Source organism: Chlorocebus sabaeus, chromosome 15 (assembly GCF_047675955.1).
Source record: "Chlorocebus sabaeus isolate Y175 chromosome 15, mChlSab1.0.hap1, whole genome shotgun sequence".
NCBI classification, from domain to species: domain Eukaryota; kingdom Metazoa; phylum Chordata; class Mammalia; order Primates; family Cercopithecidae; genus Chlorocebus; species Chlorocebus sabaeus.
The window spans coordinates 18,758,317-18,775,160 of NC_132918.1; positions in this window are offsets into that span (position 1 = coordinate 18,758,317).

Below are 16,844 nucleotides of genomic sequence, written 5' to 3' on the forward strand. Positions count from 1 at the left end.
TAAAAATAACTAGAACCTTTAAAATGTTAAGTAATCTATTTTTTGACTGCTTCTTATGTAAGTTATGGCCCAAGAGTTTAAACACAGGAATAGCAAAGCTTTATTAAGCTGTGGCCCTTAATAAAGGCCACATATTACATTTGGCTGTAAAAGCAGCCACATTAATTGCTACATTAATTTTCTTCTATTAACTGTAATTGAGAGGAAAGCAAATCTTCCCCAATGAGTGTTGTAATTTGTGACTTAATTTTCAATAAAGCTACATTGAGACCACAGGGTAGAAAAAATTTTCTTCCTTCTCTTCCCATGTAATATGCTCTTTTTACATAGAACATTATAAGATTTCATTTCTTAATTTGGATTTGCATCATTTACCAGATCATGCTTAGGTTTGTGTCTTCTGTGTATGTATGCATATAAGTATATATGCATTCATTCAGCAAGCCAGCCAGCCAGCATAAGACTCAGAAAATACTTTATATCTGGAGAGGCACATTATTCCTTAAAGGAGAATGAAGCCTTTTTCTTTATTTTTCCCTTGCTGTAATCATCACTTCTCTTTATATTCTGTCTTTGCATTCTGCATCTACTATTGTATTATTCACATATTACAGCTCCTAGATTTCTCATTTTTCAAATGTTTTCACTTGTTTCTTTTTATTTTGTCTGTGTTATAAGATATAACCTCCCATTGAAGCCTTCAAAACATTAATAATTATTTTTTATTAAAGTAGATTTACATACATTAAAATCACCAGATTGCTTTAAAAAGAGAGAAAGAGAGATCCCAGGGGCCTCTTGTGTACATTGGGGTTAGTCACTTTCTATTGTCTGAGTCTGTCCAGGTGACCACTAAGATAGCCAGAAGAATCCATGAATTCCTTACTAATCCACCTACATAGTTCCATTGAATTGACTCAATTCTAGATAAGTTTAAAATAAAGTGGGGCAGAGGGGAAGAAATAAAGGAAAGAGGCCTATTTATTGGCTGCCACAGACAGAATTGGTACCAACAACCAGCCCCACGTTCTCCCCCCTTAGTTCCAGCACAGGACACTCTTTCTAAGGTTCTAGCAGACTCCCCACTGCGTGGATGTGGCTAGAGATACAAATCTGTCTTGGACCACAATTTGACCTCCCTAGACCCCTACCCCTACCAAGGTTCACGGCTGGGGGAACTCCAAGAGGTCAGTTTGACTCCCAGAGTGTAAACTAAACAATATGCCAGCATCAGCAGGCTCTCCCAGAGACCCAACCTCCATTCTTTTTGGTGTTCTTTCTCTCTCCTCTTCTACCCAGGGCCCCACCCAGCTCACATTCACACTATTGTCAGACAAGTTATCTTCTCTTTACCAAATCCTATCCCTCAAGTCTACACATCAAAGCTCAGGCTTTAGTTGTTACTGGCTTATTTATCCCTAAGATCTACTCTAAGAAATAACGATCTAATTGGCCAGACGCAGTGGCTCATGCCTGTAATCCCAGCACGTTGGGAGGCCGAGGTGGGCATATCACAAGGTCAGGAGATTGAGACCATCAGTGAAACCTCATCTCTACTAAAAATATAAAAACTTAGCCAGGCATGGTGGCACGTGCCTATAGTCCTAGCTACTCGGGAGGCTGAGGCAGGAGAATCACTTGAACCTGGGAAGTGGAGATTGTAGTGAGCCCACTGTGCTCCAGCCTGGGTGACAGAGCAAGACCCCATCTCAAAAAAAAGGAAGGAAGGAAGGAAGGAAGGAAGGAAGGAAGGAAGGAAGGAAGGAAGGAAGGAAGGAAGGAAGGAAGGAAGGAAGGAAGGAGAAAAGAAAAGAAATAAGGATCTAATTATTATTGGCCCAATTGGCTTACATTGCTTAGACTTATGAAGTTAATTAAGGCTTGCGTTTGAAACATTTTGTGGCCACTAATTTATCTTATTTATTCAAAGCAGTGTCTTCTAAAAATATATCATCTCAAGTGCACCACTTTAATGCATTCAATAAAGTCATCATTTTATCTTTCCTCATGGAAAGATATCATAGGAATTCTTATTGTATGAGTATCTACATACAACAGGTAAATTTCTGTTTGGATTGTGGGTGAGGCTGGGAAGAGAGGAAGATCTGGTGGAAAACATGTTCATGATTTTGTACTTTAAACAACTGTCTGTTTCCACCTGTAATGGTCAAGAATCCAGTTATTAATTGTTTGGTAATTCAGATCACAGCAGCATATAAATGCACAGAGAGCCAAACATTCACTGTGGTGTGGATCACATGAAGGATAATCTTTATAATTGGCTTCCAGACACTACTAGCAAAGATAGTGGTATATAGCAGAAAGATCTAAAGTCATAAATCTGGGCTCATATGGAACTTTGACACTATCTAATCATGTGACATTGAACAAATCACTAAACTATTTTGAATCCCAGCTTCTTCACCTACAAAATGAGAATAATAATACCTATTTCAGAGTATATTGTGAGAATCCCATGAGACAGCATTTATTATAAATGTGAAAGTATACAAAATTATTAGTGTTATGAGAATCATCATTAACACAACAAGCGAAAAACCATAGTTCTAGTAATTTGTTTCAGTGCAATTACATTGAATCTGAAAGACTTGTACCTTCAGGAATCTTTTACTGCATGTGGGCGTACCCAAGTGAATGTGGATGGGAGAATCAAGATTTTTCTATTCCACACCACTTTTTCTTAATTGCCTGCTTTAAAACTTCCGACTTTTGTTTGAAATAAGCCTACAGGCTCCCTTGAAAATAAATCTACATCTACCAGGTCCAGTGGCTCATCCCTGTAATCCCAGCACTTTGGGAGGCAGAAACAGAAGGATCACTTAAACCCAGGAGTTCACGACCAGCCTTGGCAACCTGGCAAGATCCCTTCTCCACACACACACAAAAGTGTTTCATTGCCCAGATGTGGTCATTGCCCAGGTGTGGTGGTGTGAGCCTTGAGTCCCAGCTACTCGGGAGGTTGAGGTGGGAGGATTACTTGAGCCTAGGATTTCAAGGCTGCAGTGAGCCATGACTGTGCCACTGCACTCCAGCCTGGCTGTCAATCAATCAATAATAAATAAATAAACCCACATCTCCCAAATTAGCAATAAAGTAAGAGTCCCCACATGAGGTGAGGTGGCTAGAACTATAGCACTAACTCAAGTCTCCCAAAATTCACCATCCTGACACTGGACCCTCAGCTTCTCCCTTTAGTCCTTTGGTGTGGGCATTGAGTTATCTCTTAGTTCCCCGCTGGAAGCTTTTCTAGAGGAACAAGGATAACAGAAGGAAAACACACCTAGTGAATAACATGGACTAGAAAATCTAGATTATAAGGTATGAATAGTTTCCAGAATCTACAGCCCCAGAGCCATCTTTGGAGGATTCCAGGGAAAGAGAACATGCTCAGATAATTCCTGCCTGTAAACACCCACCCGCTCAGATTTTCTCCTTCTTTTTGTCTTATGTTCACCTGTTCTGAGAGAACTCAAATTAACCAACTCACCATTTACTTATGGCTTACATTTTCTGTGGCAACACAAATCTCCCAGTCCTCAATGGTAAAACCATCTGGATTGGGTACCAACTGCACCACCTCAGAAGGAGCAACAGCCTCTCCAGTTTGTCACAAAGCCATTATCTCTCTCTTACTCTATGAGGCTGAGGCCAAGTGTCAGCTGGCTTTCATCACCATATGTGTGTGCTGTTTTACTCATAGCAAAGAGGAAAATGAGATAGAATATGTCCAACAAAATTAGGAAAACAAAAGATAGACCAAGAAAAGCCTTGCATTTTAAGAACAAAAGCATATTTCTCTGACAAAGCAGACAGTATGATAAACAAAGCATATCTGTGTTGAAAGAATATAGTGTGTAGCCATTTTAATCCTTTACATTACCTGCCTGGCCTTGTAAAGCAATTAAGTTTGCCAACATTTTTGGAAAGTTCTATGAGCACAGGGGTTGTGTCTATTTCCTTCCCAGTTGTCACTAGAGCCTACAAAATGCATACCTAGAAAGTGTTCAATAAATATTTGTGGCTGCTATGGTTGCCATTAACTGCTCCAATATATTTCTGTCAGTTTCCCATTTCATCTCCCATAGGTTGTCATTTGGGAAAATTTGAGGTGTTTTCAGCATAGGCTCTAAACCATGGATCCCCATTCCTATTAAATGTAAATTCCTGAGAGGCAGGAATCTCACATGATTGGTTCACTGCTATCTCTAGTCCTGGCACATAAAAGATAATCTATAAATATTTGTTGAAGGGCTGGATAATCACAGCTTTGCCACTGATGAGCCATAGAACTTTGGGACAGATCCTTAAATGTTGTACCATGGTCTTCTCTGGGAAATGAGAGTACCATCTTACTCATACAGTGGTATAGGGATAAAATGACAATGTGTGTGAAGTTCTGAAGTATGGTAGGTGCTCAACAGTTTAGAAAGAGGTGGTAGGAATTTGGGTGTTGCTTACTTTCCAACTCCTGGCTCATTGGTGAGGTTGCCACTGGCCTTGCTGGCTGTTTGTCTAACTGTTGAAGATAACATCAGAATCTTTCACCGTTGGACAAATGCTGTAAAGGGAGGATGCTGGTGTCCTATAGGCTCTTCCAAGGTTTTAAGTTGCTCATCAGTAACCCCTCAGTGGGAAGTCTGGACTAATTAATTGAATCTTCTTTCCTTTCTCTCTCAGTGGGCAAGAGATTATGTGTTTTAACTGCTTCCTGAGCAAAGTCTGTCATCGATTAAAAAGGAAATAAATACAGTAGTTTCCAATGTTTTGACCAGGGTCAGGGAATTCCTGAAGCATCTTTTCTTCAGATCCATTTGCTTTTCCAGTGTTCTTATTGAAAACTTTTAAAATGAAGGTGCCCTTTAATGAAACATAGCCTACATTTAGTACTAATAATAAAGCAGCAAATACTTATTACAGGCCTGGCACTGTTCCAAGCATTCAAGACACTTGACATGTACTAACTCATTTAACCCTTACCCATCCTATGAAGGAGGCACTGTTAGGTGCCGTATTTTACAGATAAGGAAGCTCATCAAAGAGATTTTTAACCAGCTAAACATGATGGAACTGGGATTGAAACCTAGACAAACTACTCCATGATAAAGTAGAAAGGGATTCTGGCAAATTTTGTATATTGCCTAACTATGAATTGACCAACAAATGTAATACTCCTAGGAAACCCCTGAAATTAATAAGTCAGTATTCTATGAGCACCTACTGTGTGTACCAGTAAGATCACAGGGGCTAAGAATACAACAGTGAGCATAAATAGATAGTGTCTATTCTTCAAAGAACTTACATTGTGCTGCAGGGGGAGAACGAAAATAAACATGTAAACAAATAAGATTATCTCAGATATTAATAAATGCAATGAAAAAGTCACAGTAGGGTAATTATGATAGAAGGGACTGGAGAAAGGGTGCTGTATTAAGCTAGGGTGGTCACAGAGGCCTCTTTAAAAGGGCAAATATCTGAATTAAGACCTAAATTACAACAATGAGGCATCCATCCTGGAAGAGTGTTCCAGACAAAGGGGAGCTAACTTGGTATGCACAAGCAATGGGGAGTCTGCAGCAAGATGAACAAAGGTGAAGGTAGAAGGAGATATTTAAAAAGTAAGCAAGGGAATCAAATCACTCAGGCCTTGTAAAGTTAGGCATTTTGATTTATTCTTATTTATATAAAAAGCAATTGAAGAATTGTAAGCAGGGAAGTGTTTCCTAATTTATTTTTTAAAACATCCTCTTGCAATCATGAGGAAAATAAATTGAAGGGAAGCAAGAGTTGAGACAGGAGAGGAGTTAGAAGATTATTGTGATACTAAAGGTTTTTGAACTAGGGTGATGGTAAGATGTGGTCAGATTCAGGGTATATCTGGAAGGTACAGTGGACAGAGCTTTTCTGAAGATATAGTGGAGTGGCTGTAGTACCTAATTTGGAATAATTGTTGGTGCCATTTAACAAACTAGAAAAAGCTTGTGAGGAAGAAGTTTCAGGACAGAAAATGGAGGGAGCAAGAGTTCTGTTTATTTATGATAAAATTGAGATTGTACCTACTAGACATTCAGGTAAAAACGTTGAGTAGGCAGTTGGTATCTAATCGTCTAGCATTGGCAGGGAGATTAGTATTGAGCCCATGTTTATCTACTTCTTTAGCCCATTGTCTTTCCCCTACATATTATTGCTGCATATGTAGTACCGAAAAACAGAATGAAAAACAACAACATCTCAATTCTTGAACGAAGAAGTTGCACCAAGAAAAGTTATATTCAATGCCATAAAAGTTTTTTGTGTGTTTTATCTTAGTTTGGTTTGATTTGGTCTTTTGTTTGTTCATGTTTGATTTGTAATTAATTAGGTTTCTTTCCCTAAAGGGCTTTTAAAAGTGGATCAAGGCTTCCACTCCTGGGAAGATGGAGTAGATGTATTTTCCCTATTTTTTCTTCTAACTACAACTAAAAACTCTGGACATTAATATAAAATAAATACAAGAAGACTATGAAAGATGGAGAGTAGAAGTCTGACTAGACTCTCAAGACCTGAGGAACAGTGGTGAATTCCCTGGGTTTCCTTTTTGCCTTGTATATCCTAGGCTTTGAATTGAAGAATCCAGCAACCCAGAAATACTAATTGGGCATAGACAAAAAAAGTCTCCCCAAAACCTGCTCTCTCTAGCCAAAGGACAGGGAAAGGGAAAATTTAGCAAGGCTGAAAACTTTTAGCCATAACTGCTTTATTCCATCCAATCACCAAAGAAAATATGATGGTTCTTCCTCCACCTATGAAAGACCAAGTAAGGAGCCTAAACTTCTACCCCACTGAGGCTGTAGCAAGGAACCCCAATATCTCTGCAATGGTGGTGTCAGAGGAGTCCAAGAAAGGAGCCAGAACTTTTATCCTCACTCTGATGAGGCTCCCCTCTGATGATATCAGTGGAAACATTATGGGAAGCCTGGACTTCCACTCCTACCAGAAGTAACAAAGCACCCCTATGTCTCCCCCAAGAATGCTATCAGAGGAGGCCTGGTGGAAAGTCAGGAATTTCACCATTGTCCATCAGTACTCAAGCTATCCCCATCACAGTATCAGTGGAGGCCACATGGGGAGCTGGAAGTCCCACCCTTGCCCAGCATTAATGAGGAACTTTCCCCTACCCTGGGTATCAATGGAGGCTGAACGGACAACCTGGACTTCTACCTTCACCTGGCAATAACAGACAAGTCCACAATCATATTAGATAATAGAAACACCCTTATCTCAACAAGTGATAGAATAATTAGAACAAAGAACTAGAAGAAATAAAAAATATTATCAATTAACCAGCTCTAATCATCACTGATAGAACATTCTACCCAACAAAAGCAGAAAAACATATTCTTTTCAGGTACTCAGAGAGCATGAACACCACAGAGGTAGAAATGAAACACTCACTCCAGGTGGGCCTTGAGAGAGCAAAGGGTGGCAAGGTCTCCTGACAAGCTTCAACAAGAGCCATTGCTCTATATATTGCATATATGATCTATATACAAAGCTAAATCATATCCTGGGACATAAAACAAACCTCAACAAATTTAAAAGAACTAAAGTCATACAGAGTGCTCTCTCTGACTACAATGGAATCAAACTAGAAATCAACAACTAGAAAATTTCCAAATACTTGAAAATGAAACAAAACACTTTTAAAATAATCCATGGGCCAGAGGCAGTCTCAAGGGAAATTTAAAAATACATTAAACTGAATTAAATTGAAATATAACATGTCAAAATGTGTGGGACACTGTAAAAGCAGTGCTGAGTGGGAAAATTATAGCACCAAATGCATACACTAGAAAAGAGGAAAAGTCTCTATCAATTACTTAAGCTCCTATCTCAAGAACCTAGAAAAAGAGGTACAAAATAAGCCTAAGCAAGCAGATGGACCTAATAAAGATAAAAGCAAAAATCAATGACATTGAAAATAGAAAAACAATAGAGAGAAATCAATGAAACAAAGAGGTAGTTCTTTGAAAAAAAATTAATAAAATTTACAAACTCCTAGAAAGACTGAGAAAAAAAGAGAGAAAACCAAATTGCCAATACCAGGAATATAACAAAGTACATCACTACAGACGCTGCAGACATCAAAAGAATAACAGAATACAAGGAACAACCCTATATATAAGTTTGACAACATATACAAAATGCACCACTTCTCCTTTAAAAACAAAATACTGCAACTCATCCAATACAAAATACTCTATTAGTCTTCTAACTATTAAAAAAAAAAAAAGTGAATCTGTAATTTAAAATCCACCAAAAAGAAATCTCCAGACTCAGATTGTTCCACTAGAGAATCCTACCAAACATCAATTTTATATAGCCTCAAAAAATTAAAGAGAAAGGATGACTCCCAAATTCATTTTATGAAGCTAGTATTACACTGATGCCAAACCAGACAGTTCTAAAAAAGAAAACTATATAATATACCTCATGAATATAGTTGTAAACATCCTTAACAAAATATTAGCAAATAGAAGTCAGCAATATATTAAAAGTATACATCATAAGCAAGTGGATCTTATTTCAGAGAAACAAAACTGATTCAAATTTTTTACTTTATTTTATTTTATTTTATTTTATTTTATTTTATTTTATTTTATTTTTGAGATGGAGTCTCGCTCTGTCACCCAGGCTGGAGTGCAGTGGCATGATCTCGGCTCACTGCAGGCTCCGCCTCCCAGGTTCATCCCATTCTCCTGCCTCAACCCCCTGAGTAGCTGGGACTATAGGCACCCACCACAACATCCGGCTAATTTTTTGTATTTTTAGTAGAGACGGGGTTTCACCGTGTTAGCCAGGATGGTCTCTATCTCCTGACCTCATGATCCACCCACCTCGGCCTCCCAAAGTGCTGGGATTACAGGCTGAGCCACTGCGTCCAGCCTGATTCAATATTTTAAAATCAATCAATGTAACTCACCATATCAGCAGGTTAAAGAAGAAAAATCATATGATCATATCAGTTGATGTGGAAAAAGCATTTAACAAAGTTCAAGTCTCATTCATGATTTGTAAAAAACTCTTAGAAAAAAAATAGAGAAAAACCCTAAACTTGATAAAAAACATCTACAAAAAACCTACAACTAAACATTATACGTAATTGTGAAAGACTAAATGCTTTCCCCTAAGACTGGGAACAAGGCAAGAATGTCCACTGTCATCATTCATACTCAACCTAAGTGCTAAATGTTGTAGCCAACATTACAAGGTGAGAAAAGGACATAAAAATCATATGGATCAGAAAGGAACATATAAAACTCTCCCTATTTTTGGATGACATGATTGTCTACATAAAAAATCCCAAGGAATCTACCAAAAACTTCTAGAACTAATAAATGAGTTCAGCAAGGTTTCATGGTACACAATGAACACACAAAAATGATTTATACCTCTATATTCTAGCATTGACTATGTGGACACCAAAATTTAAAACACAATATCATTTAAAATCACTGAGAAAAATAAGAGTTAAGTGTAAACCTAACAAAACATGTACAAGACTTGGTATGTTGAAAATTTAAAAAACGATCAAAAAAATCAAAGGAGCAGGGTGCAGTGGTTCACCTGTAATCCCAACACTTTGGGAGGCCAAGGCAGTCTGATCACTTGAGCTCAGGAGTTCAAAACTAGCCTGGGAAACATGGCAAAACCACGTGCTTCGACAAAATAATACAAAAATTATCCAGGTGTGGTAATGTGCACCTGTGGTCCCAGCTACTCAAAGGCTGAGGTGGGAGAATGGCTTGAACGTAGGAGACAGAGGCTGCAGTGAGCCCAGATCATGCTACTGCACTCCAGCCTGGAGACAGAACAGATTCTGTTACAAAAGTGAAAAGAAAACAGAAAGGAAAAAGGAAAGGAAAGGGAAAAGAAATCAAAGATCTAAATAAATGAAGAGTATGTTCATGGCTTGGAAGACTCAACAGTAAAGATGTCAAATTGATATACAGGTTTAATGCAATTCCTCTCAAAATCCCAGCAGGATGTTTTGTAGATATATTCAAGTTTATTCTAAAATTTATATAGAAAGGTAAAAAAAAAAACTTTTTCAGAAAAAAGGAATAAAGTGAGAGAAATCAGCCTACCAGATTTCAAGACTTATTATATATAGCTACAATAATTAAGACTCTTGGTATTGGCAGAGGGATAGACACATAGATCAATGGAACAGAAAAGAGAAGCCAGAAATAGACTCACATAAATATGCCCAGCTGATTTTAGCAAAAGTGCAAAAGCAATTCAATGGAAGAAAGAGAATGTGTTCAACAAATAGTGCTGCAGCAACTGGACATCCACAGGCAAAAAGTGAACCTCAACCCAGTTCTCATACCTCATATTTTAAAGAACTCAAAATGAATCATAGACTTAAATATAAAATATAACTATAATAGGCTGGGCGCGGTGGCTCATGCCTGTAATCCCAGCACTTTGGGAGGCCGAAGTGGGTGGATCACGAGGTCAGGAGTTTGAGACCAGCCTGGTCAACACAGTGAAACCCCATCTCTATTAAAAATAAAAATAAAAAATTAGCCAGGCATGATGGCGAGTGACTGTAATCTCAGCTACTTGGGAGGCTGAGGCAAGAAGAATCACTTGAACCTGGAAGGTAGAGGCTGGGTTGCAGTAGGCCGAGATCGCATCACTGCGCTCCAGCCTGGGCAAAAGAGAAAGACTCAGTGTTAAAAAAAAGACAAGAGAAGAGAAGCATACCATAGGATAAAATCTTCATGAACTAGGGCCAGGCAAAAAGTTCTTAAATCTGATACCAAAAGCAAAATCCACAAAAAGAAAAATTTATAAACTGGACTTCATCAAAATTAAAATTGTTCACATGGTGAAAGATCCTGCTAAAAGGAGGAAAAGACAAGCTATGGAATGAAAGAAAATACTTGTCAACAACATATTCAACAAAAAACTAGTATCTAAAATATATAAAGAACTGTTAAAACTAAAAAATAATCACACACACACACACACAAACCCCAACAACAAAAAACTCAATTAGCAAATAAACAAAAGACATTTCACCAAAGAGAATATACAGATGTCAAATAAGCAAATAAAAATATGGCCAACATCACTGGCCATTAAAGAAATACAAATTAAAACCACAATGAGATATCACTACATACATTTCAGAATGACTAAAATAAAAAACAATGGCAATCATATGTTGGCAAGGATGTAGAAAAACTGAATCATTCATTTATTGCTGGTGGGAAAATGGGATAGCCGTTCTAGAAAAACAGTATGGCAGTTTCTTAAAAAACTAAACATGCAACTACCATATAACCCAACAATTGCATTTATCCCGAAGAAAAGTAAGATTTATGTTCACAGAGTTTTTTATGCAAATACGTACAGTAGCTTTATTCCTAATAGCAAAAAAAAAGGAGGAAAAAAAAAAAAAAAGAAACAACCCAGATGTCCTTCAAAGGTAAATGGATAAACTGTGATATATCCATACCATTGAATATTACTTAGCAATACAAAGGAACAAGCTAATGGTATGCACAACAAGTTGGATGCATCTTGAAGGAATTTCACTGAGTGAAAAGAGCCAATCTCAAAGGTTACATACTGTGATCGTTAATTTTATGTGTCAACTTGACTGAACCATAGTGTCCAGATATTTGGTCAAATATTATTCTGGATGTTTCTGTAAAGATGTTTTTAGATGATATTTACATTTAAGTTGGTGAATTTTGAGTAAATCAGATTATCCTCTATAATGTAAGTGGGCCTCATCCAATCCATTGAAAGCCTAATAGAATAAAAGGATGATATCCCTGAGCAAGAAGGAATTTTCTAGCAAACTGCCTCTGGACTTTGTGTGCAACACCTGCTCTTCCTGGGTTTCCAGCAGACTGCCTTCAGACTCAAATGCAAGTCTTTCTTGAGTCGCCAGCCTACTAGCCTCTCCCATCAGATTGTGAACTCACCAAGCCTCCATAACTATGTAAGCAATTCCTTAAAATAAGTCTCTCCTTAAATACACACATTATATTGCTTCTATTTCTCTGGAGAACTCGAATACATATACTATATGATTCTATTTCTATAATATTCTTGAAATGACAGAATTATAGACATGTAATTGATTAGTGATTGCCAAGATTTAAGAATGAGTAAGGGTAAGAGGGAAGAGGGAATTAGGTGGGGCTATAAACGGGCAACATGAGGTATCCTCGTGGTGATAGGAATGTTCTGTAACTTCACTATTGTACTATAGTCTTGTAAGATGTTACCATTGGAGAAAATTGGGTAAAGGATACATGGGCTCTCTGTATTATTTCTTAGAACTGCTGATTTTTTTTTTTTTTAAGACAGGGTCTTACTCTATTGCCTAGGCTGGAGTGCAGTGGCACAATCACAGCTCACTGTAACCTCAAAATCCTGGGCCTAAGTGATCCTCTCACCTCAGCCTCCCAAGTAGCTGGGACTACAGGCATGCACCACTATGCCTGGATAATTTGTTTTAATTATTTTTTTTAAAGAGACAGGGTCTCACTGTGTTTCCCCAGGTTGGTCTTGAACTCCTGGCCTCAAGCAATCCTCTCACCTTGGCCTCCCAAACTGCTGGGATTATAGGCACTGGGATTACAGGCATGAGCCAATATGCCTGGCAAAAAGTTTAAGTTTTTAAAGTAAAACAAAATATACCTGTTTTGACTATTTTATAGTGGCCTTCTCTGAAGTCTGGAAGATAAACCTGGATTGCTACTCAGATGATTAAACAATTCTGCACCCATACTATTAAATAGCATCATCACAGTCATCCCAGTTTATCAAGTAAGAAAACTATCTATTCGCTGGGAGCGGTGGCTCACGCCTGTAATCCTAGCACTTTGGGAGGCCAAGGCAGGTGGATTGCCTGAGCTCACGAGTTCAAGACCAGCCTGGGCAACACAGTGAAACTCCTTCTCTACTAAAATACAAAAAAATTAGCTGGGCATGGCAGCATGCACCTGTAATCACAGCTACTTGGGAGGCTGAGGCAGGAGAATTGCTAGAACCTGGGAGGCGGAGGTTGCAGTGAGCCCAGATTGCGCCACTGCACTCCAACCTGGGAGACAAAGCGAGACTGAATCTCTTAAGGAAGGAAGGAAGGAAGGAAGGAAGGAAGGAAGGAAGGAAGGAAGGAAGGAAGGAAGGAAAAGAAAGAAAGAAAGAAAGAGAAAGAAAGAAAGAAAGAAAGAAAGAAAGAAAGAAAGAAAGAAAGAAAGAAAGAAAGAAAGAAAGAAAGAAAGAGAAAAAGAAAAAAAACTACCTATCACCCCGAGTTCTCTCTTTCCATCCTCTCCCAAAAGCAATTATCAGCAAGTCCTATCTACTTTACACACCGAAATATATTTTGAATGTGGACTTCACTTTCTCTGCTACCACTATTAGCCTTGGTGGTCAATAGCAAGCATGAATTGTTCCAATTGTACCTCTCCTCTTCCACAAATGCTCCCATCCAATCCACCTCTCACTCAATGGCATGAGTAATCTTAAGACATATATTGGATCATATGGGATCACTCCCATTCTTAGTTATCTCTGGTGACTTCCCATTGCCCTTCACCTGAAGCCCAACTTATTCCTATAGCCTACAAGGTCTTGAGGTCTCAATCAAAAAGGCACCTCTACAGAGAATATTTTTCTGAACATCTTTTCTAAAATGGGTGCCCCCTGTTCCCTTCCCCAGAACTCTTTAGTTTCTTTCATATAATGTAAGCCCCACAAGCACAGAGACTCTACTCTGTTTTGTTCACTGTTATAACTGGTGCTTAGCAAAATGTTCAGCAAATACCACGTTCACTGAATGTTAAATCAATAAATGTCCAAATCCCAGCCTGAGATATCCCTTCCCCCAACACAAGAAAGCACGTGACAACCCTTTTGGACTTAATTTATTAAATAAGTACTTGTTGAGTGTCTACTATGTACCAGGTACTATCTTAGGCACTGGGGATAACAACAAGGTCTCCACATTCGTGGAATTTAGCTTTGGCAGGAAAGTGGCAAACAATAATAGACAAGCAAATAATAACATTTCAAGCATAAGCATTAAGAAGAAAATAAAGCAGAGTAACAGGCCCAAGGATGAGTTAGAGAAGGTAAGTGGTATCCATCTTAAGAAGCCTGGTTAGGGAATCCTCACTAAGCCGTCATCTGAATGAAGAGAAGGAGCCAGCTACATACAAATCTAGGGAGAAGCGCTATAGGCAGAGGCTCATTGAGTACAAAGGTGCTGAGCCATGGAACATATTAGACAAGTCTGAGGCCAGTGTGGCTGGGCCCATGGAAGGGGAGAAGGTCACAGAGCCATGCAGGGCCTATGTCAAGTCAACCTCTTGGGCTGTGGTGAGAAACATGGATTTCTTGCTGAGGGTGACTGGGAAGCCTTATGGAGACTTTTAAGCAGGAGTGTATTATGATCTAACTTTTAAAATTAGCTACTGTGTCAAGAAGGTACCGTAGGATAAGATGGGAGCAGGGAAGCCAGGTAGGAGGCTGTGCGAACATACGTGAAAGAGATGCAGACCACAGAGATATCTACGGAGAGAGTGTGGAGAGGGCGAGAAGAGGATGTAAAGAGTTTGCCCTCTTTTTTGGCAAGCTACAATGGGGACAAATTTGGCTCAAAAATCTTAAAATACACTGACTGTCCTTCAGGGACTGGGACCTTCCGATATTCTCGTGTACTCCTGGCTTGGCCAAATTTGACCTCATTTAATTTGTTCCCAGGAGGTGCCTTTGCACTTAACCACACCTGACCCAACTGGAGAGGAATGCAGCATGCTGGAATAGCTGGTTTTCCTCCCCACTCTCCCCTCCTCATTTATAGAAGAAGAAAAAAACAGAACTATTCTCATTGTACTGAAGGATAACAATGAAAATAAGGGGAGGGGGAGGGGGGCCTCTGTTCAGTCCTGTCACCACCTAGAACTTTTGGCATCCAATAAGATTACATTAATCTGCGAAGTAATCCGAATGGGAACTAGGGGGTTTAAAGGTATGAAGCCTACAGCTGGTTTTGCCCCGCCCAGTGGAAATCTCTGGGTGATTGGGGGCACTCGTGCACGTTATTGAATAGCGCCCACTCCAATGGCAAAGTGCAAAAAGCCTGACTTCACCACAGCCACGAGCGCAACGACGCCAGTGAGGGGACCTGCAGCTCCTCGGTGGGCGCCAAGACACGCTCTCCTGAAAGTCTGGAATCGCGTATCGCTTCTCCGCAGGCAAAAGCAATCAGTGCAATCAATGTAACTGAATCGCACCCCTTCCCCGCACGGAGATAAAGTTTTAGCACATCCCAGATGGTGCAGAGATTACTCATTCATTTCTGAGAAAGAGCAGAACCATAGAGGCCTTGGCTGAACCTGAGGAAACTGATCAGAGTGCCCCCAAAGGCTCGCTAGTGAATGGCGGGTCGCGCTCCCAATGGGAGAAGAGAATGGTTTCCTGCCGCCGCGCTCCGCGCCGGCTGAGGCTGAGCACAAGAGTAAAGCCTCACTGACCGCCCTCGCACTCAAGGTAAATTTAGTTTCTGAAAAGGCAGGTCCAAAAGACAAAGGTTGGTAAACCGCAGCAGGTATCATTTACGACGCGGCACAGAGACGCTTTCCTGCAGAATGTCATGTCACTGGCAAATGCCATGGAACCGCTCCTGACTGTGGACCGCTCTGGCAACTGGGCGTGCCCATCACCAGCCAAAACTGATGCGGAAAGTCAGTGTGGCTACCTGGGCGCTTTAAAGTCTGACTTCAAAGCTGCTCCCCAAAGCTTGGCACTATGACACACAGCACCTCATGTTATGACTAAACGAGTTAATCCATGTCAAGTGCTGAGAGCAGCACCTGGCACCCGGCAAGACCTCAGTAAAGATTAACCATCGTTACTATTAATATTTGCTCATGCTTTTCCACTAAGAAATTATTGTATTGTGTCTGCATTACATATGTCTCATCTTATATGTTATAAACACCTAGCAAGAGGAGGCTGTGACTTATTTATCTCAGTCATCTCAGAGCATGGAACTGTGCAGGGCTCAGTAAAAGTGTGTGGTTTGAATTGAATTCTCTTCTCAAACCAAACATTTCAGGTGTGTCACCTTGCAGAGGTGACAGAAATGAAAACAGGGTGGCAAAATAAAAAGGTGAAATCTGAATCTCCTCTAATCCTTCATTTTCTCACCCTGTTTCTTCATAACAACCCTCATTTTGTTGCTGCTTGTTATATTTTTGTTCCGCTGGTGACTGGCTCCATTTGAGCCTCAGTGGAATCTGTGGCCCCAGTTGCCATGCACACTTAAAGCGCAATAAATTTGATATCTCCTGAACCCCCACGCAGTTTGGATATCATAAGGGATACTTAGAAAGGCCCAAGATCAAGCCATATGAGCAGATTTATTTGAGAACTCTGCGTTAAAGCCTCCAGCAAGTGCTTCTTGACATACATGAAGCAATAACAGTAATAACAATAACAACCGCCATTTGCTAAGTACTTATTGTAAGTTAAGACTATGCCAAACACTTTCACATATTATCTCATTTAATCCACTCAACAAAACAAAATGTGTGTTATTTCTCTTCTGTCAGGCAAAAATTAAAAACTAATCAGAGAAAAGTCACAGCGAGCCACTTGCTTAAGGTTATACTCCCCAGCAAAATGTTGAGATTCAAACCCAAGTCTGTAACTATCCAAAGCTCATCCAGGTGACCATTCAAGTCAACAATGCTCTCGGGCCACACAGCCCAGCTCTAAACAGAAACACCACAGCACTAATTCTCTGTGGA